The 24166-nt window shown below is 43.7% G+C and overlaps 1 protein-coding gene across 2 annotated transcripts in view; it reads right to left on the bottom strand.

Annotated features, from left to right (window-relative positions):
- Positions 1–21412, bottom strand: part of tmc6b (transmembrane channel-like 6b) — a 105615-nt gene extending 84203 nt beyond the window's left edge. Inside the window, exon 1 of one of the 2 annotated variants that reach the window (XM_078225637.1) lies at positions 21151–21412. The gene's annotated coding sequence lies outside the window, so the exon portion shown is untranslated. The remainder of the gene's footprint in view (positions 1–21150) is intronic. The other variant, XM_078225638.1, reaches the window with a different exon arrangement.
- Between the last annotated feature and the right edge of the window lie 2754 nt (positions 21413–24166).

Genomic DNA, 24166 nt, shown 5'->3' on the forward strand with positions numbered 1-24166 from the left:
CCAAGCCGGGAATCTTCTTCATCATCCAGCTTGGATCCTATTAACAACCTATGCCAAAGTCTCAGTTACAAAGGAATGTGACCTACATAAAAATACAGAAATAATCACTTCAGTAAACAGCTAGCTGGTAGGAGAAAAAGGATATATTTTCATAATTTTCCAACTTCTCTTACTCTCAAGCGAGAAGAAGAAATGGTTTCCTCCCCCACTGCCTGGGGGAGACCATAACCAAGGGCAGTCAAAACTTGGAAATAAATGGATCATGCAATTCCAGTTTTAATAGAGTCATAGAGGTTTACAGCATGGAAACAGGCCCTTCGGCCCAACTTGTCCATGCCGCCCCTTTTTTAAAAAAAACATCTAAGCCAGTTCCAATTGCCCACGTTTGGTCCATATCCCTCTATACCCATCTTACCCATGTAACTGTCTAAATGCTTTTTAAAAGACAAAATTGTACCCGCCTCTACTACTACCTCTGGCAGCTTGTTCCAGACACTCACCATCCTGTGTGAAAAAATTGCCCCTCTGGACTGTTGAAGTGAAACTTTGAACAACTTAGTCACTTATTTTGATACTTTTCATGCCTCTCTTCTTGTGCCACTATAATATTTAAGCAGATCAGTTTTCCAAAATTGAATACAGGAATTGGGACGTCTTTTTGAAGTTCTACAAGACATTGGTACAGCCACACTTGGAATACTGTGTACAGTTCTCCCCTCTCACCTTAAACCTATGCCCGCTAGTTTTAGACTCCCTTACCTTTGGGAAAAGATATCAGCTATCTAGTTGATCTATGCCCCTCATTATTTTATAGACCTCTATAAGATCACCCCTAAGCCTCCTACGTTCCAGAGGAAAAAGTCCCAGTCTATCCAGCCTCTCCTTATAATTCAAACCATCAAGTCCTGGTAGCGTCCTAATAATTTTTTTCTGAATTCTTTCTGGTTTAATAATATCCTTTCTATAATAGGGTGACCAGAACTGTACACAGTATTCCAAGTGTGGCCGTACCAATATCTTGTACAACTTCAACAAGATGTCCCAATTCCTGTATTCAATGTTGGAAAACTGGTCTGCTTAAACATTATAGTGGCACAAGAAGAGAGGCACGAAACGCATCAAAATAAGTGACAAAGCTGTTCAAAGTCTGATCTCAGATGTCTTCTTTCTGTCTCTTTATACCGTTCTTGTAACTCCAGTTTTTCTGGCTAAGTTTTTAAAAGCCATCACAGAAGTCGTAAAAACTTTAAAGTCTGAAAGTACTCTCAAATCTTTTGAAGTGTACTAAGGAATTGTTCAGAAAACTCGTATCTGCACATCCACCTTAACAAGTTAACAGTCTGACAAATACAGGAAGGGCATTCCTGCTATTGCGCAATACTGTGGCATAACCACTCTGATAATGAATGACTATAGACTGAGACACTGTCACACCTTTTTGAGTAATTCGAAAGGAAATAGTGATATCATTTTCTCAGTTATAATGCTTAATCTTTGAATACTTGAGAACAAGTAGAAGGACCCAAATCAATTATACTTTGATCCAAAAATACTGTGACTGCAAGAAGACTACAACGAAGCATAGTTGAAGCAGCTAGCAGTTAAGAGGAAGCGAGATAAACACAAGGGGAAAAGGAATAGAAAAATACATTGATGGGGCTAATGAAGATTGGTGGGGGAGGGTGTAGAAAGAGGAGGCTTGTGTAGAACATAGACGTCAAAATGGATTTGATCCAAATGACTTGATTCTGGGTGCTAAATGCTTTATATCTGTAAATGCAACACTTTTGCATTGCCAGTGCCCATATCATAAAAATACAGTATGCATATGTGCAAAACTCAAAGTGGTGCGATTGTAATTCAAGTTGGACAGAATTTTATGAGCTACACTGCGCACCCTATAGTTATTGATCCCAAATTAACAGAGTAGCAAGCCCCTCTTCCTTGGTACACTTCCTCAACAAGTGTCACTGTGGCGTGCACAATTCAACATTTCCTCAGGCCTCACTTATTTTAAATCCTTACTTACACAAGTGCATCTCCTATTCCAGACACCAATAAAATCATCCTCTGTATTTTCTGTAATGAACATGTTATGAAATGTAATTTTATAATTCATGAATATTAACTACATTTGTGGGTAAAAATATTTCTCCCAATTAGGAATCAACAATATTTAGTTTCAAAGTTAAAAAACAGGGCACTTTAATGAATTAGCAATCTAGAGGCATGCACTGACAATCCAGGTAATGTGAGCTGAAATCCCACCATGGCAGTTTAGGAATTGGAATTTAATCTAACAATACCTGAAAGTAATTGCTGAGTTGTGCGCATCATGGTGACAGTTGTTGAGGAAATGCATCAGGTAGAGTTGCCTTACTACATGCACTGAAAATTGGAATTTCATCTAAAAAGAAATATTTGATGCACCAAAAGCATCTCAACTGACTTTATCACTGAGGACATATTTGTCTATCCCCACCCGTCTCCCTCCACCTCTTAATAAAATAGCCCAAGGTGAAGGTAAAATGTTTGATTCCTGGCTAGTGCAAGTTGCCAGATCTCAAACAAAGCCATCATGGTCAGCTTCACATTTTATAGGCCATATATATCAGCATTCTCTCTCCCAAACGCTATCCAATGTGTGGAAACGGAGGCGTTTTTAGGGCAGATCAGAATTAGCCAACACTCACTAGTTTGTTCGATAATCTTTCAGCAGTTGGTTTCACATCTCTCGCAAAAACTGTTGATTCATTATTTCCTATTTTAGATTATTGCACAAAGGAAAAACTACCCCCGTTATGAGTTTTTTTCCTCTGGATCAAAAGATGCTGTAAAGGCAATTTCAAAGTTTGCAAATGACACAAAACTTGGAGTTATTGTAAACTGTGGGAAGGACAATGTAGAATTTCAAAAGGACACATTGTTCAATGTGAAAAAGTGTAAGAGGATGCATTTCAGTCAGAACATGGAGAGACAATATAAAATAAGGGGTAATTTTTTTTAAAGGGGTACAGGAGTAGAGGGGCCTGGTTGTATATGTGTATAGACAATTGATGGTTGCAGGACATGTGGAGAGAGCAGTTAATAAAACATATAATACTCTGGGCTTCAAGAGGAAGAAGGTTACACTGAACTTATACAAGACACTAGTTAGACCTCAGCTGGAATAGTGTGGACAGTTCTGGGTCCCACACTATAGGAAGGCTGTGAACACATTGGAGAGAGTGCAGAAGATGTTTACAAGAATCGTGCCAGGGATGAAAAACTTCAGTTCTGAGGATAGTTTAGAGAGGTTGGGACTGTTATCCTTGGAGAGGAGATGGCAAAGAAGAGATTTGATAGAGATGTTCAAAATCATGAGGAAGCTGGACAGAGTTGATAGGGAGAAACTGTTCCTGCTCATAAAAGGATCAAGAACGAGAGGACACAGATTCAAAGTGATTTGCAAAAGAAGCAAATGTGATTTGAGAAAGAACCTTTTCACACAATGAGTGGTTCGGGTCGGGAAGTGTGGTGGAGACAGGTACAATCGAGGAATTCAAGTGGGAATTAGAGATTATCTGAATAGAAACAATGTGCAGAGGTTTGGGGAAAAGGCAGGAGAATGGCACTAAGTCACGATGTTCGCTTGGAGAGCCGGTGCTGACACGATGGGCCAAATGACCTTCTTCCTTTACCGTAACAATTCTGCGATTGTGCAAGTTATGAGGCTCAGACATGAAAAGTGCTGCAGGGGTATCGAGTCCCCTTCGGTCCACGTAATGCAGATGCTGGACATATTGTACCCCAATCTGAGACACTGGGGGAATTCTCTGGCCTGCCAGCCGTATGTTTCTCGGTCGCAGGAGGTGGCATGCTGTTCACTGGCGGCGGGATTCTCTGGTCCCGCTGCTGTCAATGGGATTTCCCGCTGATGTCACCCCATGCCGCTGTGAAACCCGTGGGAGGGGGTGCGCTGCCAGTGGGACCAGAGAATCTACCCAGTGCCTTAAGCGGAGATAGAAAGGCAAATTGGGAATTAGTTACCATCCTCAATAACAAATGCTGCTTAAATTAACCGTGACACTGGTTAGTTGCCACAACACACTTGGACAATTTCTCACAGTTGCCCCACAACCCACGTCTGTGTGAGTTTCCTCCGGGTGCTCTGGTTTCCTCCCACAATCCAAAGATGTGCGGGTTAGGTGGATTGGCCATGCTAAATTGCGTCTTAGTATCAGGGATTAGCGGGGTAAATACATGGGGTTACGGGGATAGGGCCTGGGTGGGATTGTCGTCGGTGCAATCTCTATGGGCCAAATGGCCTTCTTCTGCACTGTAGAAATTCTATGAATCCCCAAATTTCCAGCATCATCAAAACCTCATTTCCATGAGAGACGCTTGCAGCATGTGTGTGAATTGGAGATTGTAGAATTACAATATATTTCAGCATGCCTGAATTCAAAATTACTAAAACGAACCCAGAAGTGAAAATGACAGTGTTTAAACAAACTGAATCAACCAGATTTTTTAAATGTTGGGAAATCTCTGCTAATTACATTTCTTCTCTGATTCTAGTGATCAGCTCAATTAATTACAACATTAAAAAAAATTAATTGAAAGGATGCGAGTGTCGCTCGCAAGATCAATGGTTATCCATCCCCAATTGCTCGAGAAGGTTGTTGTGAGCCAATCTTATTGAACAACTTCAGTCCTTATGGTGCAGGTACTCCCCCCATTGCTGTTAGGTGGGGAGTTCTAGGATTTAGACCCAGCAACAATGAAGGAATGACAACAGGGCTCCAGGTCAGAATGGTGTGTGACTTGGGAACATGTCCAAGCTCCCCTCCAGGAGCCCGTGGTAGAGCTCACGGGTTTGGAAGGTGCCAAAGAAACCTTGGTGAGTTGCTCCAGTGAATCATACAGTGGTACACATTCCAGCCAAAATGCACCATCTTGTTGACGATACTTGTGAGGTGTGAGTGTTACTTGTCATTTATCAAGCGTCAATGTCATCTCATGCCTTGATGCATGTGGCCATAGCATGCTTAATTGTCTCAGAAATTGCAAGGGGCGGGCGGCACAGTGGTTAGCACTGCTGCCTCTCAGTGCCCCAAGGGACCCAGGTTCAATTCCTGGCATGGGTCACTGTCTGTTTGGAGTTTGCACGTTCTCCCCGTGTCTGCGTGAGTTTCCTCCGGGTGCTCCGGTTTCCTCCCACAGTCCGAAAGACATGCTGGTTAGGTGTATTGGCCATGCTAAATTCTCCCTCAGTGCACCCGAACAGTCGCCGGAGTGTGACGACTAGGGGATTTTCACAGTAACTTCATTGCAGAGTTAATGTAAGCCTACTTGTGACACTAAAAAATAAAATGAAACTTAAGTCGTAGAGAAATTCTCACCTTTTGATACAGGGATGGTCATTAGTCAGCTGAGAATAGCTAGAACACGAGGTAGAGAAATTCCTGCGGCTCAGATGATTGTCTTCCAAAGACTACAACCATCTTCCTTTGTGCTATTTATGACGCCAACCAGTGACATTTTGTCTGTCCCACTTTTTGTGGCCAGGACATAACATGGGGCAATTTTCCACATCAGCAAATAGATGCCACTGCTGTAGCTAAACTGGAATAGCTTGGCCAAGGGTGACTAATTGGAGCACAAAGTGGACTACAGCTAGGATGTTGTGGCAGGATCCATAGCCTTTGTTGTATCCAGTGTACTTAGCCATTGCATAAGCTTGCCGTTTAACATTTATGTTTCCTCACTTTGACTAAGGGACCTGAGCTTTCAGTACTTTGTGAATACAGGAACTTTTACCTAAGTTCATGGTTCCTGTTTATACACTCAAACCATTTTGCACACTTGTAATGTTCCTTATTTACTTGTTCACATAACATGGCTCTATTGCAAACATTTCTGTAAAACCTGCAATTTTCTTCTGTATTTTACTGATTACATTATTTCCCCCCCACAGACATTTCCTGATATGGTGCTGGACATGTGCTCAGTTGATGTAAAGAAAGAAATTGCTGTCATAACATGTTCCGGACATTCCGATACGCTTCATAGCCAATTAATTGTTCTTGAAATGTGATAAAACATGGTATCCATTTAGGTACAATGCCCTTTAATGAGTAATGAGCTGATTGACCAGTCAGCCTGTTTTTGTGGAGTCAGTTAACAGATGAATGTTGGCCAAGGCAGCAGAAGATACTTGAACATACTCCACTGAAGTGATCGCCGAGGTTAAGTGCTCGAGTTCCTGCAGCAACTTTTAGCTGCCAAGCTTCTGACTCAAGGCAGGAATGCTGCCAATGTGTCAACTGCTAGTGTCACGATCACCTTTCATATTTTTTGCACACTTCTTGATTTATGTACAAAACACCCAGAGATCTGACCAGATCAAAACCTCTGCAAGATAATTTCCATGCCTGAAACCAAATTTAAAAGGAAGCGCCTACAGAGTCGTTTTATTCGTCACAGTTCGAAGAAATTGTAAGAACAGGACACTTCTGAGAAACACGCAACAATGAAACAGCAGGTTTTAGTTGCAAGGAGGATCACACCATGGATACCATGTGAGCCAGGCGAAAAATCAATATCATTATGCTCTTAATAAAAGGGTAACAACACCCCTAGAAAGCTCAACACTTTTTCACAACAAGGCTTGCACAAGGACTTGAAGGTTCATTCCTGACAAGAATATCACTACAAAAAAAAAACAAAAACACGTTTGCTCTGGAAAGAAAACTCAAATTTAAGTTTCAGCTTTATTCCCTTTGCTAACTGACAAAGATTTGGCTCTGCCCTGTAGGAACCTTTTACCATGTTCTCCAGTCACTAAGAAGGGCATCAATGCATTTTTCCTAATGATTACCCAGTGATTATAAGCAACTTGGACCAGTTTTAATGAAGATGTTGCACTGATTGACTGTAATGTTTGCATCATACAGATGCAGATTGTGTAGCACTTTTACACTCTATCAATTCACGCCAAGTCAATATCCTGTCAATGATCTGATAACACTTGGGCTTCACAACAACTGCAGTTTGTCAGCGTTTTTAAAACCTGAAGATTTTAATTGACAAAAGCACACCAACAGTGTTTCTCACCATTCTCTCAGTTCTTTTCTCAACCAATACTCGAGTGCCACAGAACTCTGCCCTGAGCAGACTACAATGTGAAAGGGGCAGTACAACTCAGTGCTCATAGTGACATCAAGCCTCAACTGTAGCTGCATCAATTAGTAAACCTACCAATGCAGTAAAACTTATAGACTCAAAACCATCTTATATTGCACACTGTATAACATTTCAAATCCAATTATAAGCACATTATTAAATCAAGTGCAGGAAACAGTCTGTTCACTCAGAAGGACATTGAGCCGTGCAAGATAAAAATAGAGGGTTTTGCTTTAAGAAAGGCACTAACTAATAAGTGATTGCTTACACAAGATCTTATCTCAGCTAAACACAGACTTATTTTTAGGAAATATTGCTCAAATGAAACATGACAAATGAAACATGACAGTCTTTATCCTGGAGGTCTCCATTTACACCATTGTTAGATTTTTGATAGCATGTCCAAATTATGGTCAATGAGTTTTTATCTTGCTCCGGTGTGACTACTCAGCGCCAACTCCCGCTGCACAATCAGATCAATGGAATATTGATGCAGAACACAAATGGAGCATTAGCAATCTAGTAAAGGTGAATAGGATTTGAAATAGGAATTTTTGCCCCTAAGATCCAATGTTGCCTTTTTCTCACATGTTACAACGCATTGCAACATTACAAATGTAGATGGGCTCTCAGTGTACACTGTTAATGGGAGTATTTTGCATTGCATTTGATCCGTTTTGGGTTTTGTGGACATTGCACGAGAGATTGATTCCTGGGTCAAGATGGTTGTCTTATCAGAAGAGATCGAGTAGAATGGACCTAAACTTTCTGGAATTTAGAAGAACGAGGTGTGATTGCATAGAAAGAGAGATAAGATTCCGAGTGGCTTTTTTCTCCATTGATGGAGAGTCTGGAACTACAGGGAATAGTCTCAAGATAAAGTTTTGGCCATTTAGGATTGAGAGGAGCAGATATTTAGTCACTCAGAGTTGCGAATCTTAGGAATTCCCTTACCACAAAGGCTGCTGATACTCAGTTGTATAGTCATAGGGGTTTACAGCATTAAAAAAAAGGCCCTTCGGCCCAACTTGTCCATGCTACCCCCTTTTTAAAAACTAAGCTACCTCTAATTGAACGCATTTGGCCCATATCCCTCTATACCCATCTTACCCATGTAACTAAATGCTTTTTAAAAGACAAAATTTTACCCGCCACTACTGCTACCTCTGGCAGCTTGTTCCAGACACTCACCACCCTCTGTGTGAAAAGATTGCCCCTCTGGATCCTTTTGTATTTCTCCCTTCTCACCTTAAACCCAAGCCCTCTAGTTTTAGACTCCCCTATCTTTGGGAAAAGATATTGACTATCTAGCTGATCTATGCCCCTCATTATTTTATAGACCTCTATAAGATCACCCCCAAGTCTCCTACGCTCCAGAGAAAAAAGTCTCAGTCTATCCAGCCTCTCCTTTTAACACAAACCATCAAGTCCCGGTAGCATCCTAGTAAATCTTTTCTGCACTCTTTCTAGTTTAATAATATCCTTTCTATAATAGGGTGACCAGAACTGCACACAGTATTCCAAGTGTGGCCTTACCAATATCTTGTACAACTTCAACAAGACGTCCCAACTCCTGTAGTCAATGTTCTGGTCAATGAAACTAAGCACGCCGAATGCCTTCTTCCCCACTCTGTCCACCTGTGACTCCACTTTCAAGGAGCTATGAACCTGTACCCCTAGATCACTTTGTTCTATAACTCTCCCCAACGCCTCGCCATTATTAGGGCCTGCCCCGCTTCGATCTATCAAAATGCATCATCTCACATTGATCCAAATTAAACCCCATTTGCTATTTGTCAGCTATCAAGAATAAATGAGAGTTCTGATCAAGTTGAGGTTGAAGTTCAACTGCGAACAATCTCACTGAACGGTAGAATGGATTGAGGGTGTCAGATGGCCTGCCAATTTCTCATCTTCTTCAGTGGGTTTTTTATTTACATGAAAAATAAGCTGTTAACAGGATAAGTTAAATATAAGAGCAGCAATGCCCCTATTTTACCCAAAATAATTCTTAGTTAAGTAGAATTCGATGCATTTTGCAACGAGGCGCATTTGGAAAACATGCACAAACAAAACTGTAAAACAAAAGAGACATTTGTAATGAGTATATATCCAATGATGAAAAGCAATGATATTTTGGGTTTTTTCGTATCAATGTGAAGCAGAAGCTGAGGTCATGATAGAATACTGTATATAACATGGTGTTCAAAACCACGCAAAGGAAATTAAAGCCATTGAGTATGGCGCACGGTGGCACAGTGGTTAGCACTGCTGCCTCACAGCACCTGGGACCAGGATTCGATTCTCAGCTTGGGTCACTGTCTGTGCAGAGTCTGCATGTTCTCCCTGTGTCTGCGCGGATTTCCTCTGGGTGCTCCAATTTCCTCCCACAATCCGAAAGATGTGGGTTGGGTGCATGGGCTAGGCTAAATTCTCCCTTGGTGTACCCATAGAGACGCTGGAGTGTGGCAACTAGAGGATTTTTACAGTAACTTCACTGCAGTGTTAATGTAAGCCTACTTGTGACACTAATAAACTTAAAACTTATACAGTATAGACTCACTATGCTGATATCGGGCTCGAGACACTATAGTCATCAAAAAGGACCTGTGATACAGGGACTACTTCCAATTTCACAGCATCCCTACAGTGCAGAGAGAGGCCATTCAACCCACCCAGTCTGCACTGACTCTCTGAAAGAGCATCTCACTCAGGCCTCCTCCACCCCCCCCCCCCCCCCCCCCCCCACCACCCACCACTTTATCCCCATAATCCCACACATTTACCATGGCTAACCCACCTAACCTACACATCTTTGGACCGTGGGGGGAAACCCGGAGCACCCGGAAGAAACCTACGCAGACATGGGGAGAAAATGCAGACTCCAAACAGACAGTCACCCAAGGCCAGGTCTCTGGTGCTGTAAGGCAGCAGCACTAACTACTGTGCTTCATGGTTTTTGATGATCAAGTTTTGTTTTATATTAAGGATTTAGGCGGCTGACCCTGCTGGAGTGAAGCAGAAGGCCAGCGATCGGGGGGGGGGGGTGGTTTGCAGGGCTGGCCAGCGATTGGCATTGCAGGGCCACTGCAAATGCACCAATCTCCGCGCTGACAGATCAGCGCACGCGCAGTGGCCCGCTCAGTGCTAAGCTGCCGGCCTTTCCAGCGGGAATAGGCCCCACCCCCTGATTTTCAGAGGGAATCCCGCTAGGGCACTCTGTGATGCACAACAGTATGGGAGATTCAATCTGTAAATCGCGCTAAAAAAAACAAATCGGCAGAACTTACTCCCGTTTTCATATGAATTAGGGACTTCTAGTTTTTTTGGGAAAATCCCGGCCCTGGTTTCTTCCAGTTGTGGGTGTGAACATCAATTTAAATAATTACTTTGATAACAAGAAAGTTTAGGAGAAATTTCATTCCGCAGAGGTTTTTGGAGCATAGAATGCACACCCACATTGAGCAGCTGAGAGTACATTTCAAGTGAAGAGCAGATAAACAGTTGAGGCAGAGAAAATAACAGGGCTGTTAGAAAAGAGCAGGGCAAATAGGGTTAGTTTTGAATTGATCTAGGAAAGAGCTATCTGAATAGGAGCCACCTTCTGAGCTGTAAAGTTGTATAATCTGTATACTGACACAATATTTCACAGAACACTACAGTGCAGAAGAGGCCCTTCGGCCCATCGAGTCTGCACTGACGCATGAAAGGCCCTGACCTGCCCACCTAATCCCACTTGCCAGCACTTGACCCATAGCCTTGAATGTTATGACGTGCCAAGTATTCACCCAGGTACTTTTTAAAGGATGTGAGACAAAGAACAAAGAACAGTACAGCACAGGAAACAGGCCCTTCGGCCCTCCAAGCCTGTGCCGCTCCTTGGTCCAACTAGACCAATCGTTTGTATCCCTCCATTCCCAGGCTGCTCATGTGACTATCCAGGTAAGTCTTAAACGATGTCAGCGTGCCTGCCTCCACCACCCTACTTGGCAGTGCATTCCAGGCCCCCACCACCCTCTGTGTAAAAAACGTCCCTCTGATGTCTGAGTTATACTTCGCCCCTCTCAGCTTGAGCCCGTGACCCCTCGTGATCCTCACCTCCGACCTGGGAAAAAGCTTCCTACCGTTCACCCTATCTATACCCTTCATAATCTTGTATACCTCTATTAGATCTCCCCTCATTCTCCGTCTTTCCAAGGAGAACAACCCCAGTCTACCCAATCTCTCCTCATAGCTAAGACCCTCCATACCAGGCAACATCCTGGTAAACCTTCTCTGCACTCTCTCCAATGCCTCCACGTCCTTCTGGTAGTGCGGCGACCAGAACTGGACGCAGTACTCCAAATGTGGCCTAACCAGCGTTCTATACAGCTGCATCATCAGACTCCAGCTTTTATACTCTATACCCCGTCCTATAAAGGCAAGCATACCATATGCCTTCTTCACCACCTTCTCCACCTGTGTTGCCACCTTCAAGGATTTGTGGACTTGCACACCTAGGTCCCTCTGTGTTTCTATACTCCTGATGACTCTGCCATTTATTGTATAACTCCTCCCTACATTATTTCTTCCAAAATGCATCACTTCGCATTTATCCGGATTAAACTCCATCTGCCACCTCTCCGCCCAATTTTCCAGCCTATCTATATCCTGCTGTATTGCCCGACAATGCTCTTCGCTATCCGCAATTCCAGCCATCTTCGTGTCATCCGCAAACTTGCTGATTACACCAGTTACACCTTCTTCCAAATCATTTATATATATCACAAATAGCAGAGGTCCCAGTACAGAGCCCTGCGGAACACCACTGGTCACAGACCTCCAGCCGGAAAAAGACCCTTCGACCACTACCCTCTGTCTCCTATGGCCAAGCCAGTTCTCCACCCATCTAGCCACTTCTCCTTGTATCCCAAGGATACAAGGAGACATCCTGCCTCCACCACTCTCCCAGGCAGTACGTTCTAGACCGTCACCACCCTCTGGGCAAAACAGTTTTTCCTCAAATTCCCCCCCTAACCCTCCAAGCCGTCACTTTTAACTTGTGTCCCCTTGTAACTGACCCTTCAACTCAGGGGAACAGCTGCTCCCTATCTATCCACCCTGTCCATGGCCCTCTGATTTACTGATTTTAATATTCTAGACTTTTCCCTTGAGTTAAAATCTGCTGGAGTTCATGTTTAAAATTAATCATGTACTATTGTGATTGTGGAAGCCACTTTATTTGGCAACCAATACTTATTCCAGATGTTCTAAGTGTTTGCAGCAAAAAAAAATCAGCTTTTAGATTGATAAACTATCACATGCCAGGCTTAGTTCAACACATGCACTGTATATACCTGTGGAAAAGTTGACCACACTTGAAAGTCAACCTTAGTTTGTCCAGGGATCAAAACACAAAAAATTCAAAACCGAGTATAATCTTAAGAATCACATCAAAAACCCCAATTCATTACTCATTTAAAACAATGATGCAATAAATTAACACCTCCGGCTCAAGTCGTCAACTATCGCCCTCAGCTTTCCTGGGGAGGGCAGTTTGTTGGGGGGGGGGGGGGGGGGGCGGCTTGTAAAAGCCAACTCACTGCAATCCCCCTACACCCAAGCTTCAATCCAGGGCTGGGGGCCACCAGTGTGACATTTAACAGTGTGACCCTTGCCTTCCCCCAGCCTCTAAGCAGCATTGAAACACAGGTAGTAGTGCCATTGGCTCAGCCTATCTGGAGTGGGTGGTGGGGAGGGGGGAGGAACTGTTCACATAGACCGAGGGCATACCTTACCCATTCCTCTCTGTAACCTACCATTACCCGAAAATAATAAAGCCCATGTTGACAGGTTGAGGCTGGAATTGGCTGAGACACCCCAGGGCCTCCCCAACCTCACAGGAAATGGTGGGCTGGGCGAGGGGGTAGTTGGATGTTCTTTCGTAAAAACAGTGAGAGAGAGAAAGACAAACAATGGATAGTTGATGTGGGTGCTCCTTCCCCTGTTACTGGTGGGTTACATTGAGAGTCATGTCAAGCTGTTGTATTTTAATGGAAAGTGAGCCTTTGTACAACTTTGTACTTTTTAGTTGATGGAACAATGGTCTTTTTTTGGACTTCACTCATGATTTTAAGTGAATCTTTGTTTCAACTTTTGTGGGCCCAAGTCAAGCACACATCAACCACAGGAAAACATTTGTTTAAAACTTGACAGCCTTGATCTCAAAAATGCGAATTTTACACGGGTACTTGCCGTATTCACCAGACACAAAGCTCAATTCCAATTGAAGGCAATATTTAGGCCATAAAATAATTTTGTATTTCATAAGGGAAGTTATTATGATCGATCTGATAGACTAATTGCTGTTATTTCCAGATATTTTCCACCTTGTGAACCAAAGAATGAAACTTTCTTGACTATTAGTTAGAATGCTGAATACTATGTGGTCCATTTTCTTGTTCTATCCTGTGTACTGAGTGCTAAGCAAAAAGCCGATGCTTGTTCGGTTTCGCTGACATGAATCTGCCTGTATTTGTAGTTTCAGGTCAATAGCACAGACCCAAAGCACTGCAGGCACAGACTCATCCTCTAACAGGGCCTTGCAGGTAGGAGAGGGAAGAAAAGGCCAATGCCTGCTGTAATCCCGAGAAGACTGAAGCAGCAGCAAAATTTTCTGCCATTCAAATGGAGTGGGAGTAAAATAAAACCTTGCATGCTGAAAAAAAACAGGAAGCTATCAGCTTTGGTTCTCTGGTCTCCATTGCCTGTACACCTCTGAAACTCGATATCCTGTATTTCTTTTTAAATAATTTTCAAAATGATCACCCGTTCAAGCATTGGGGGCAGTGGGCAGAAAATAAGGAAGACCGGCCACATCCCCTCCCGCCTCACATCTTTCGCAGAGACAGGCACTTTCCCCATAGGAACCTCCCTCGTACCACCTCACTACCCCCCCAATCCACCCCGCCCCCACCCCATCCCGCCCCCACCCCACCCTTCTATTTCTTTAACTCAAACGTAATACCTCAATCTCTCAGCATGTTGAGAGAATGAGGTACTTCACCGGGCTTAGTGCCTGGGAACTGGGCATTCCCCACATGCACTGGACTGGAAAAATTGGTTCTGATCATTCATGCGGGCTCAGGCTATCAGAGTGGAAGGCACTGACATCCCACCCCACTTGTGGATTTTGTATGCAATAGAGAAACTACGAGCAGCTTTATGCCACTTCTAAATGTGGAATAGGTGTCAAATTTACTGCAGTCTGTGAATTCTGCAATGTTCAGTATCCCAAGTAGACACCTCTCTGAATCAACTACAAAGTGCAGCTACCATTGACAAGTATTATCTTCATTGATTTTCCCCTTGTTGTATGGTGCAAGCACTGATATCACTGGAGTAGGTACAGATTCTGAATTAAGTAAACATGCACAAGTTTCACATTTTCACAGAACTCTTCTAAGAAAGAGGACTTGCTACTTCATTTCATGAAAGATGCGGCACCAAGTAAAACCATTCTAAGTAGACGTGGGGTCTAGGTCCATTTTCGTGCAAGAAAGGACTTTACACTTCTGATACAAGATGATAATGAAACTAGACACTAGCAAGAGTGCAGGGATGTAAAATTCAATGCTCAGTTCAACAAACCAGATAATCTCTGGTTGTCATAATGACATTGCCACTCTTAATGTGGTGTTTTACACAATGCTAGCAAGAAGGTTCACACTCAAGAGTGAACAAGTTAGACAATGCCATTGGAGTGCAGGTTGAGAAGATCAGGCTGTCTTTCTGAACCTCTTCACAACTAGTCATAGAATCCTACAGTGCAGAAGGCCATTCAGCCCATCGAGTCTGTACCAACCACAATCCCGCACATTTACCCTAGCTAGTCCGCCTGACACTAAAGGGCAGTTTAGCATGGCCAATCCACCTAACATGCACATACTTGGACTGTGGGAGGAAACCGGAGCACCCAGAGGAAATCCATGCAGACATGGGGAGAATGTGCAAACTCCACACAGTGACCCAAGCTGGGAATCGAACCTGGATCCCTGGCGCTGTGAGGCAGCAATGCTAACCACTGCACTGTGCCACCGTGCCCCCCCAAACGATGGGATCAGACGGAAAATAGGTAGTAGGTCAAACATTGGGCCTCTACATCAGGAAATTGTGTTTGCTGTGTGACAAAAATGAAACAAAGACAGGTTACTTCACTTCTAATTTTGTAGAACGGTTTTTTATTTCAACAGCTGTTGGCTTGGATATCATCTGACTGACGCTGTTTACAAGTCAGCTGAAAGAAAACGACATTTCCCTTCAGAATGACATGTAATTGTGGTTTTACTTTACAGCAAGTGATTATGGACAACACTGCTTTGGACTGTGGACAACCGGGCTGATTCAGTCCTTTCAATTTTGTTCAACCAACAGAGGGAAATTGGATTCATGTCTGCTTCTTAATGAACACCACCCTAAAAATGAAGCCATATTCAGGCAAATCAATTAATGGGCCAACTGTATCGTGGGTATTGATTTCTGGAACTGTGAAAGCAGAAAACAATTAAACGTCACCCGAAGTTATACTGTCTAGTTCTGATCAAAGTTGTAAATTTTAAAGTAAAGTTTATTGATTAGTCACAAGTAGGCTTATATTAACACTGCACTGAAGTTACTGTAAAAAAAATCCACAAACTGAACCATTTTACATGATGGAAAAAGAAGTTTTACGATCAACTGTTAATAATGCGGCATTGTACAGCTATTTAACAAACTGCCAGTGACTTAAATCTGCAACCAGTACAAGCTAAGGTGTCAGCACAACAGCTAATCAGCAACAATATAGATTTGAGGCAAGAATTGATTTTTAAAAAAACATTTATTAACAAAATGGCAATGAGTTCATAAAAACCACAGAGTATGGCAATTGCCCAAAATTCATATTTACGATCTTGTTTTTGTCACAAAGACCAACTAGTTTAGATCGGCGGCAAGGTGGTACAGTGGTTAGCATTGCTGCCTCACAGCGTCAGGGACCCGGGTTCGATTACCGGCTTGGGTCACTGCCTGTGTGGAGTTTGCACATTCTCCCCACGTCTGCGTGTCTTTCCTCCGGGTGCTCCAGTTTCCTCCTACACTCCAAAGATGTGTGGGTTAGGTGGATTGGCCATGCTAAATTGCCCCTTCGTGTCATGGGGACTAACTGGGGTAAATGCATAGGGTTGTGGGGATAGGCCCTGGGTGGGATAGGCCCTGGGTGGGATTGTGGTCAGTGCAGACTCGATGGGCCAAATGGCCTCCTTCTGCACTGTAGGGTTCTATGATTCTGTTCCAAATTTGTCCTTCAGGTTAAAAGGGCCATCAAAAGTTGGTACTTTTCAATCAACCTCGCATTCATAGGTTAAATATAAATTAGTTTATATTGCAAAAGCAGAACAATGGTCACAAAACTTTAAAAAATATTTTTAAAAATGTCAATCTAACTTCGTTGATGGGTCACGAGTCTTATGAAGAAAATATTAATTTTTCCCTTCTCAAATGCCAACAGATTTGCAATGTAGCTCCAGCATTTTTGTTTGAGGCTTCCCATTTCTTTCCCTTAAAATATAAACCATGTTCCCACAGTGGGTCATGCGTAAATTTCTGATCTGTTAGAGAACCAAGCCATGTAGATAAAAAAGGATTCACGGTTGAGTCTCATTACACTGAGTTAGTTAATCTCAGTTGCTGCAGCAAGGACACACACCATTTGCCTCAGCATTCTCCAAGAAGTAGGTTAGGCTGGGGGAAAAAATTACTTAACATTTAAACAGCACTCTTCAGATGTCTCAAAGCACTTTGCAGCCAATGCGTACCTCTGAAGCGTAGTCACTGTTGCAATGCAGGTGTTCCCTGTTATCATTGCAACAATGCAGATGCGAGAGCTTTGGGATGGACCTCCTGCTGAAACATAGAAAGAAACATAGAAACCCTACAGTGCAGAAGGAGGCCATTCGGCCCATCGAGTCTGCACCGACCACAATCCCACCCAGGCCCTACCCCCACATATTTTACCCGCTAATCCCTCTAACCTACGCATCTCAGGACTCTAAGGGGCAATTTTTAACCTGGCCAATCAACCTACCCGCACATCTTTGGACTGTGGGAGGAAACCGGAGCACCCGGAGGAAACCCACGCAAACACGAGGAGAATGTGCAAACTCCACACAGACAGTGACCCAAGCCGGGAATTGAACCCAGGTCCCTGGAGCTGTGAAGCAGCAGTGCTAACCACTGTGCTACCGTGCCGCCCATGCTGAGGTCATGATTAAATGTCCCCACTGACCCTGTCTGGAAATGCTCACACACACAGATTAGACTCGGGCAAAATAAAGCACATTAAGCAAACTCTGCGCCTTTTGGAGATAAAACAAAATTGAGGGGGTCAGGAGGAACTTGAATTTATGGAACCACTTGAAGTTTCAGATACTGGATGCAGTTATCCTCACTGTTGGACTATAAACCCATTATGTACTGGGCATGTAGTTTTGATTGCAATAATATTACATCTCACGTGTATAATTTTCCAAGCACCGTTATTATAGCATTACGTGTTGTATCATGAATGCTATTGTCAAATTGCATTGGTTTTATTACTGAATAAAACCGAAGTTCTAATTCACACTGTACATAGAACCAAATGCTTAAGAGTTGATAAAGTAATGAAGGAAATTCTTGAATTTATGTGAGCATCTTGTCAGTTACATATGATCAGTGCTGCCAAGAACCGGGTCCAGATGTGGTCTGCTGGGGTCCTGTTATCAACAACATTTTCCCGAACTGACAGTCTTGTACTTCTTCATCTTACCCCCCTCCATCACTTCCCTCCCCCTATAGACCCCTCTACGCCTCACACAGAAAGCAGGTACAGACATGGCTGAAACCAATTGTCCCTTTTGATTAAACTTGTCATTAAGAAAGAGGGTGGAAACTGCAAATAGCTGAGGCCTGACATCATCGCCACCCAAAACTAAGACCAATAATCCACTTCAGTGGTGTCGGAAGCAAGTTCCATTTTATAACACACAGAACATATGGGCCCTGGGGGAACTTCAGGCAGTAGACAGTACAGCATTCAAATGTTCACTGTGATTAGGGCAACATAGTGGCACAGTGGTGCCAGATGGAAGTGTTGTCACAGGGCCCTGGGGGAACTTCAGGCAGTAGACAGTACAGCATTCAAATGTTCACTGTGATTAGGGCAACATAGTGGCACAGTGGTTAGCACTGCTGTCTCACAGTGCCAGGGACCCGGGTTCAATTCCAGCCTCGGGTCACTGTTTGTGTGGAGTTTGCACATTCTCCCCGTGTCTGCGTGGGTTTCCTCCGGGTGCTCCGGTTTCCCCCCACAATCCAAAGATGTGCAGGTTAGGTTGATTGACATTAAGGTCAATTTAGCATGACCAGGGGATTGGCAGGATAAATATGTGGGGTTAAGGGAATAGGGTTTGGGTGGGATTATGGTCAGTGCAGACTCGATGGGCCGAATGGCCTCCTTCTGCATTTTAGGGATTCTATGATTACCTGACACATTTCAGATATTAGCTAAGTACAGGTCCATGACTAACATTGTATGTTTATGGGTCTACTAGCAATCTGTGTGACGACTTTGAAAAGAGTAAGGAACACTGTTTTAAGAACTTGTGAATATTTTAAAAACAATTTTTGTAATTACATGTAATCCATCTTTTAATTTGTAATGGTTTTAGCAAAGCAAGCTGGCAGAATACTGTTTTAAAGTCCTCACACAGATGTTTGTTCTTGTCATGAACATTTGTTTATGTGATAAACATTGTACTTTAATGCTTTCAGAGCAACAATGTGACATGCTTGCCTAAGACAAGTACAGTCATGCAACGTGAAATTGGAAAGAAAACAAATCCTACTGCTTTTGGCTGGTTTTGTTAATTCAACTTCATTGGCCAATGAGCAGTTTATGATGACATAGGGACTGGCCAGCTGCCAGACTTGACAGAGCATTATTCTTTCAGACCAAAGTCACTCCATGAATGAACTGCAAACACTTTTGTGTAAGTATGCATGTATGTATTTTTTTTCAAATGCCATCCAAAACAATAAACACAATGAGGGCAGGATGTGCTTTAATATTCAATAGGCCACATGAACCATGTCTCATAACCCTCTGGTAGCAAGTAGCCAATCATACTTGTATTTAAATTGTGACTAAATATTACATAAGCTTAATATCTTTGGAAAAGAACAAGATAACGATCTCATTAGATCAAGGATTAATGGTTATAAAAATGCTGAAACATCACCTTTAACAATATAATTCTTGAATTACTAGTGATTAAAAAACATCATTTCAATTAAACATAGAAAATAGGAGCAGGTGGCGGCCATTTGGCCCTTCGAGCCTGCTCTGCCATTCATTAAGATCATGGCTGATCATCCAACTCAATAGCCTAATCCTGCTTTCTCCCCATAACCTTTGATCCCATTTGCCCCAAGTGCTATATCTAGCCACCTCTTGAATACATTCAATGTTTTGGCATCAACTACTTCCTGTGGTAATGAATTCCACAGGCTCACCATTCTTTGGGTGAAGAAATGTCTCCTCACCTCCCTCCTAAATGGTCTACCCTGAATCCTCAGACTACCCTGGTTCTGGACTCCACCACCATCGGGAACATCCTCCCTGCATTCACCCTGTCTAGTCCTGTTAGAATTTTATAAGTCTCTTTGAGATCCCACCCCCCCCCCCTCCCCCCTCCCCTCCCCTCCTCTCCCCTCCTCCTCTCCTCATTCATCTGAGCTCCAGCGAAAACAATGCTAATCTCTTCTCATACATCAGTCCCTCCATCCACAAAATCAGCCTGGCAAACCTTCGCTGCACTCCCTCGAGAGCAAGAACATCCTTCCTCAGAAAAGGAGACCAAAACTGCTTTAAAACTAAGGTGAACATCATTAAAAATGCAATGTCAATTATTCTGGACTTTCACTCAGACATGTTCAAGTGTAAGAAGCTTTCGAGAATGATTACTCAGCAATTAAACAAGTTTCTCAGTCAGGGGAAGGGAGAGGGGTTCTTATCCTTCTGGGTGGGACAAGGTACCTGCGAGAGATCTTAGAGGGAATGTGAGAGAAGAACCAGGCAGCTTGCTTTTTGGCACTCAAGAATGTTTGCGGAATTGGGTGGAGAGTTTTCCATACAACATTCAAAATAATGGCATGAAACATAGCAGGGCCAACTGTAAAAACAGGGTTTTTTTTTTACAACAGATGTTATTCTTTATAATAACCACACTTATACACACTGTCAATGAACAGATGAAAAGCAAAAGGGCCAATCTAGACTTCTCCCCTCTAATTTGGGAGCACATAACATCACAAAACATGCTAGTGGTTTATTCAATCGCCACTGGGCAGCAGCTCAATTTGTTCTGACATGCCTATCAATCTCCCTCCCCCATCCTTCTGTGCATCAATATTTTACAATTAGTTCTGGTTTCCTGCCAAGAATAAAAACTAACATAGCTGCCATGCACCCAGATACCAAGCATCTTGCTCAGAAGCTCCTTTACCCCCTCTGTGTGTGTATCCAGGAAGCCCATGTATCGATTCTAAACAAGTTTTAACTCAATGGCTGAAGCTATGGAGCTTCCAAACGTGAAGTGGTTATTTGGTAAAAAAAAACCTAAAACAAATGAGAACTTAACGATGCAGGATTACATTTGGCCGGGGTGGGGGGGGGGGGAATTGGAATAAAGAAGCTTCCGAAATGTGCCCCCCTCTCCTGTTAGGGTTTGAAAGGCAACTTTTTTGTCTGGAATCTTCTCGGGCTTGAGGTAACCGGACGGCAGGGAAACAAATGAAACACTCGTCCCTGACGGCAAGACTTTCCAAGTTCCTGAGCGAAGTGGTCGATTCTGTCCCAGTTTGTTAAGCAACTCGCCAACCAAATGCAACCTCGAAACATTGTATGTAAAAGAAAGCAGCTCTTACCTGAGGGAAGGTGTGAGAGTGTCTGCCCGCTCTCTCTCTCTCTCGCCTCTTGCTGCTACTTTTGTTCCACTGTCTCCCCGCCAGTGAGCGCCAGCACAGCTCCGCCTCAGCCTGCTGGGAGATGTAGTTCACCTTCCCTTTGACAACCGGTCCCCATCGAACACTAACACTTCAATTCCATCAAACTTTTCCCCGCCTCATCAAATCGGACCCTTCTAATCTGCGACTAACTGACTGCTTGCCTGCTCTTCATTTCACATCCAAAAGAAAGATTTGCATTATTAAAGCGCCGCCTCATGACGTCCCAAGTTGCACTTTGCCACCAATTAAATACAGTGCATTGTTTTTATTGAGTGTAATCGTTGTCGAACTGAAACCTGACTCTCGCTTGTGTTGCTTTACAGTCGTTGTGAGTTGTTTGCAATCTTGGAAGGCCTGTTGTGGATAACTCACAATGCTTACTCGCTGTTTTGCTGCTGTAAGAAGTCTCACAACACCAGGCATCTCCACATCTTTGCTACTGTGTTATGTTGTTTGTGCTATTGTATTAAAAATTGCATGTTTGTTGTGTTATATCGGGCTTTATCTCTATAATTTATTATTAGGAAATGGTATTGTATTCTGGTTTGTAATTTGAAAGTGTAATGTATTTTGTATTTGTAAACTGTTTGATAAATAAAAAGATTGACTCTTGCTTATGACGGGTCAGCGACCTTTCAGCTAAGCCTTCATTTATTCACTCTAATTTAAGGTTTTGGGTGCCAGTGATATGTCTCCAAATGTATTAACTCCAACATCCCCTTCAACCTCTCCCACCATCCCCTCCCCCAACTCCCCACGTCCACCACTCCCTCACCACCTCCCCAAACTCCCTCCCCACCCTCCCTCCCCACCTCCCCACCCTCCCTCCCCACCTCCCCACACTCCCTCCCCACCTCCCCACACTCCCTCCCCACCCACTCCCAAAGATCCCCTTCACCCAACTCCACCTCCCCCACCATCACCTCCCCCAACTCCCCACTCCCATCACCCCCTCTCCATCCCCCTAACACCCCCTGCTCATGCATCCCCCCAAAGACCCCCTTCACCCAATTCCACTTCCCCACCATCACCTCCCCCTAACTCCCACCACCCCTTTGCCATTTGCCCAACACCTCTTCCCCACCCACCCCCACTCAAAGGTCCTCTTCACCCAACTGCTCCACCATCCCCTCCCCCAACTCCCAACATCCCTCTCCATCCCCCAATCTCCCCACCCACCCCCCAAAGATCTCCATTCAGCAAATTCCTGCTCCCCCACCACCCCCCTCCCCCTAATTCCCCACTCCCACCTACCCCTCCTCCCCACCCCCCAAAGATCCCCTTTACCCATCTCCACCTCCCTTATTACCCCTTCCCCCTAATTCCCCACTCCCACCATCCCCTCTCCATCAATAAAAGCAAAACACTGCAGATGCTGGAATCGGAAACAAAAACAGAAAATGCTGGAAAATCTCAGCAGATCTGACAGCATCTTTTAAAGTTAATTTATTAGTCACAAGTAAGGCTTATATTAACACTGCAATGAAGTTACTGTGAAAATCCCCTAGTCACCACACTCCAGTGCCTATTCAGGTCAATGCATCTAACCCACACATCTTTGGACTGTCGGAGGAAACTGGAGCACCCAGAGAAAACCCACACAGACACAGGGAGAACATGCAAGCTCCACACAGACAGTGACCCAAGCCGGGAATCGAACCCAGGTCCCTGGCGCTGTGAGGCAGCAATGCTAACCACCGTGCCACCGTGCTGCTCTGTGGGGAGAGAATTGAGCCAACATTTTGAGTCTAGATGACCCTTTGTCAGAGCTCTTCATCCCCTGGCTGCTCAGAGTGGATGGGCCATCTTGCTGAAAATCATCTTGCATGCCACCTTCAGCAGGTATGGCATTAGTTGCCAACCCGATTATGGAATATCAGATGGACGTAAGTTTCCTCCAGTGAATGGGAGAATGTCTTGTGGTGGTAATGTCACTCGTCCAATAATCCAGAGGTCCAGCCTACACCCCTTGGGCATGGGTTCAAATGGCAGCTGGTGGAATTTAAATTCCATTAATTAATAATTTCAGTTAATTAATAAAACATTTGGAATTGGAAGTAATGGTGCCATAAACTATAATTGGCTTTTGTAACATGCCATCTAGTTCACTAATGACCTTTAGAGAAACTGCCGCCCTCCTCTTGTCTGCCTTACATGTGACTCCAAGAGGTTGACTTTTCACTGCCCTCTGAAGTTGCTGAGCAAGTCACTCAGTTCAAGGGCAATTTGGGATGGACAACAAATGCCTGTGACACATGTCTCGCATGACAGAATCAAAGAAAAGTTGAACATTGGAGAAATCGGAGCCCTGGTGCATGGTCACTACCACAAACTCCGCTCCCTCGCCATCAATGCCATCACCTTTCTGGCCACTGTCTCAAACTGTTTGCAACTTCGATATTCTATTTGTCCCTATGCGATTTGACCACAATCGCTTTGTCACAATCATTACCTACTTCCGCCTCAATAATATTGCAGCTCTCTGCCCTTCCCTCAGCTGTTGAAACCCTCATCCATGTTACTGTTCCCTCCTTACTCAACTGCTGCAATGCACTCCTGAATCCTCCACTTCAAATAACTTAATTTCATCCAAAACCTTTGCATCTTATCTCAAAGCAATTTCCATTCCTCTTTCACCCCCATGCTCACCAGTTTACATGGGCCCTTCGCCCACCAATGCCTCGAATTTAAAATTTTCAATCTTATATTTAACATTTCTCCATGCACTTGTTCCCCCCCCCCCCCCCACCCCTCCTTCTCCATCTCTGTAACTTCCGCCAACCCTCCGAGAACTTGATTTCCTTCATTGGTGACTGTGCCTTCCACAATCTAGGTTGTAAACTCGAGAATTCTTTCCATCTATCTCTGTCTTTAAGACGCTTCCTAAAACCGACACAAGTACTATCTCCTCTGTCTCCATGTTGGGTTTTTTTGC

The sequence above is a fragment of the Mustelus asterias genome, chromosome 12, assembly GCF_964213995.1.
Source record: "Mustelus asterias chromosome 12, sMusAst1.hap1.1, whole genome shotgun sequence".
NCBI lineage: Eukaryota > Metazoa > Chordata > Chondrichthyes > Carcharhiniformes > Triakidae > Mustelus > Mustelus asterias.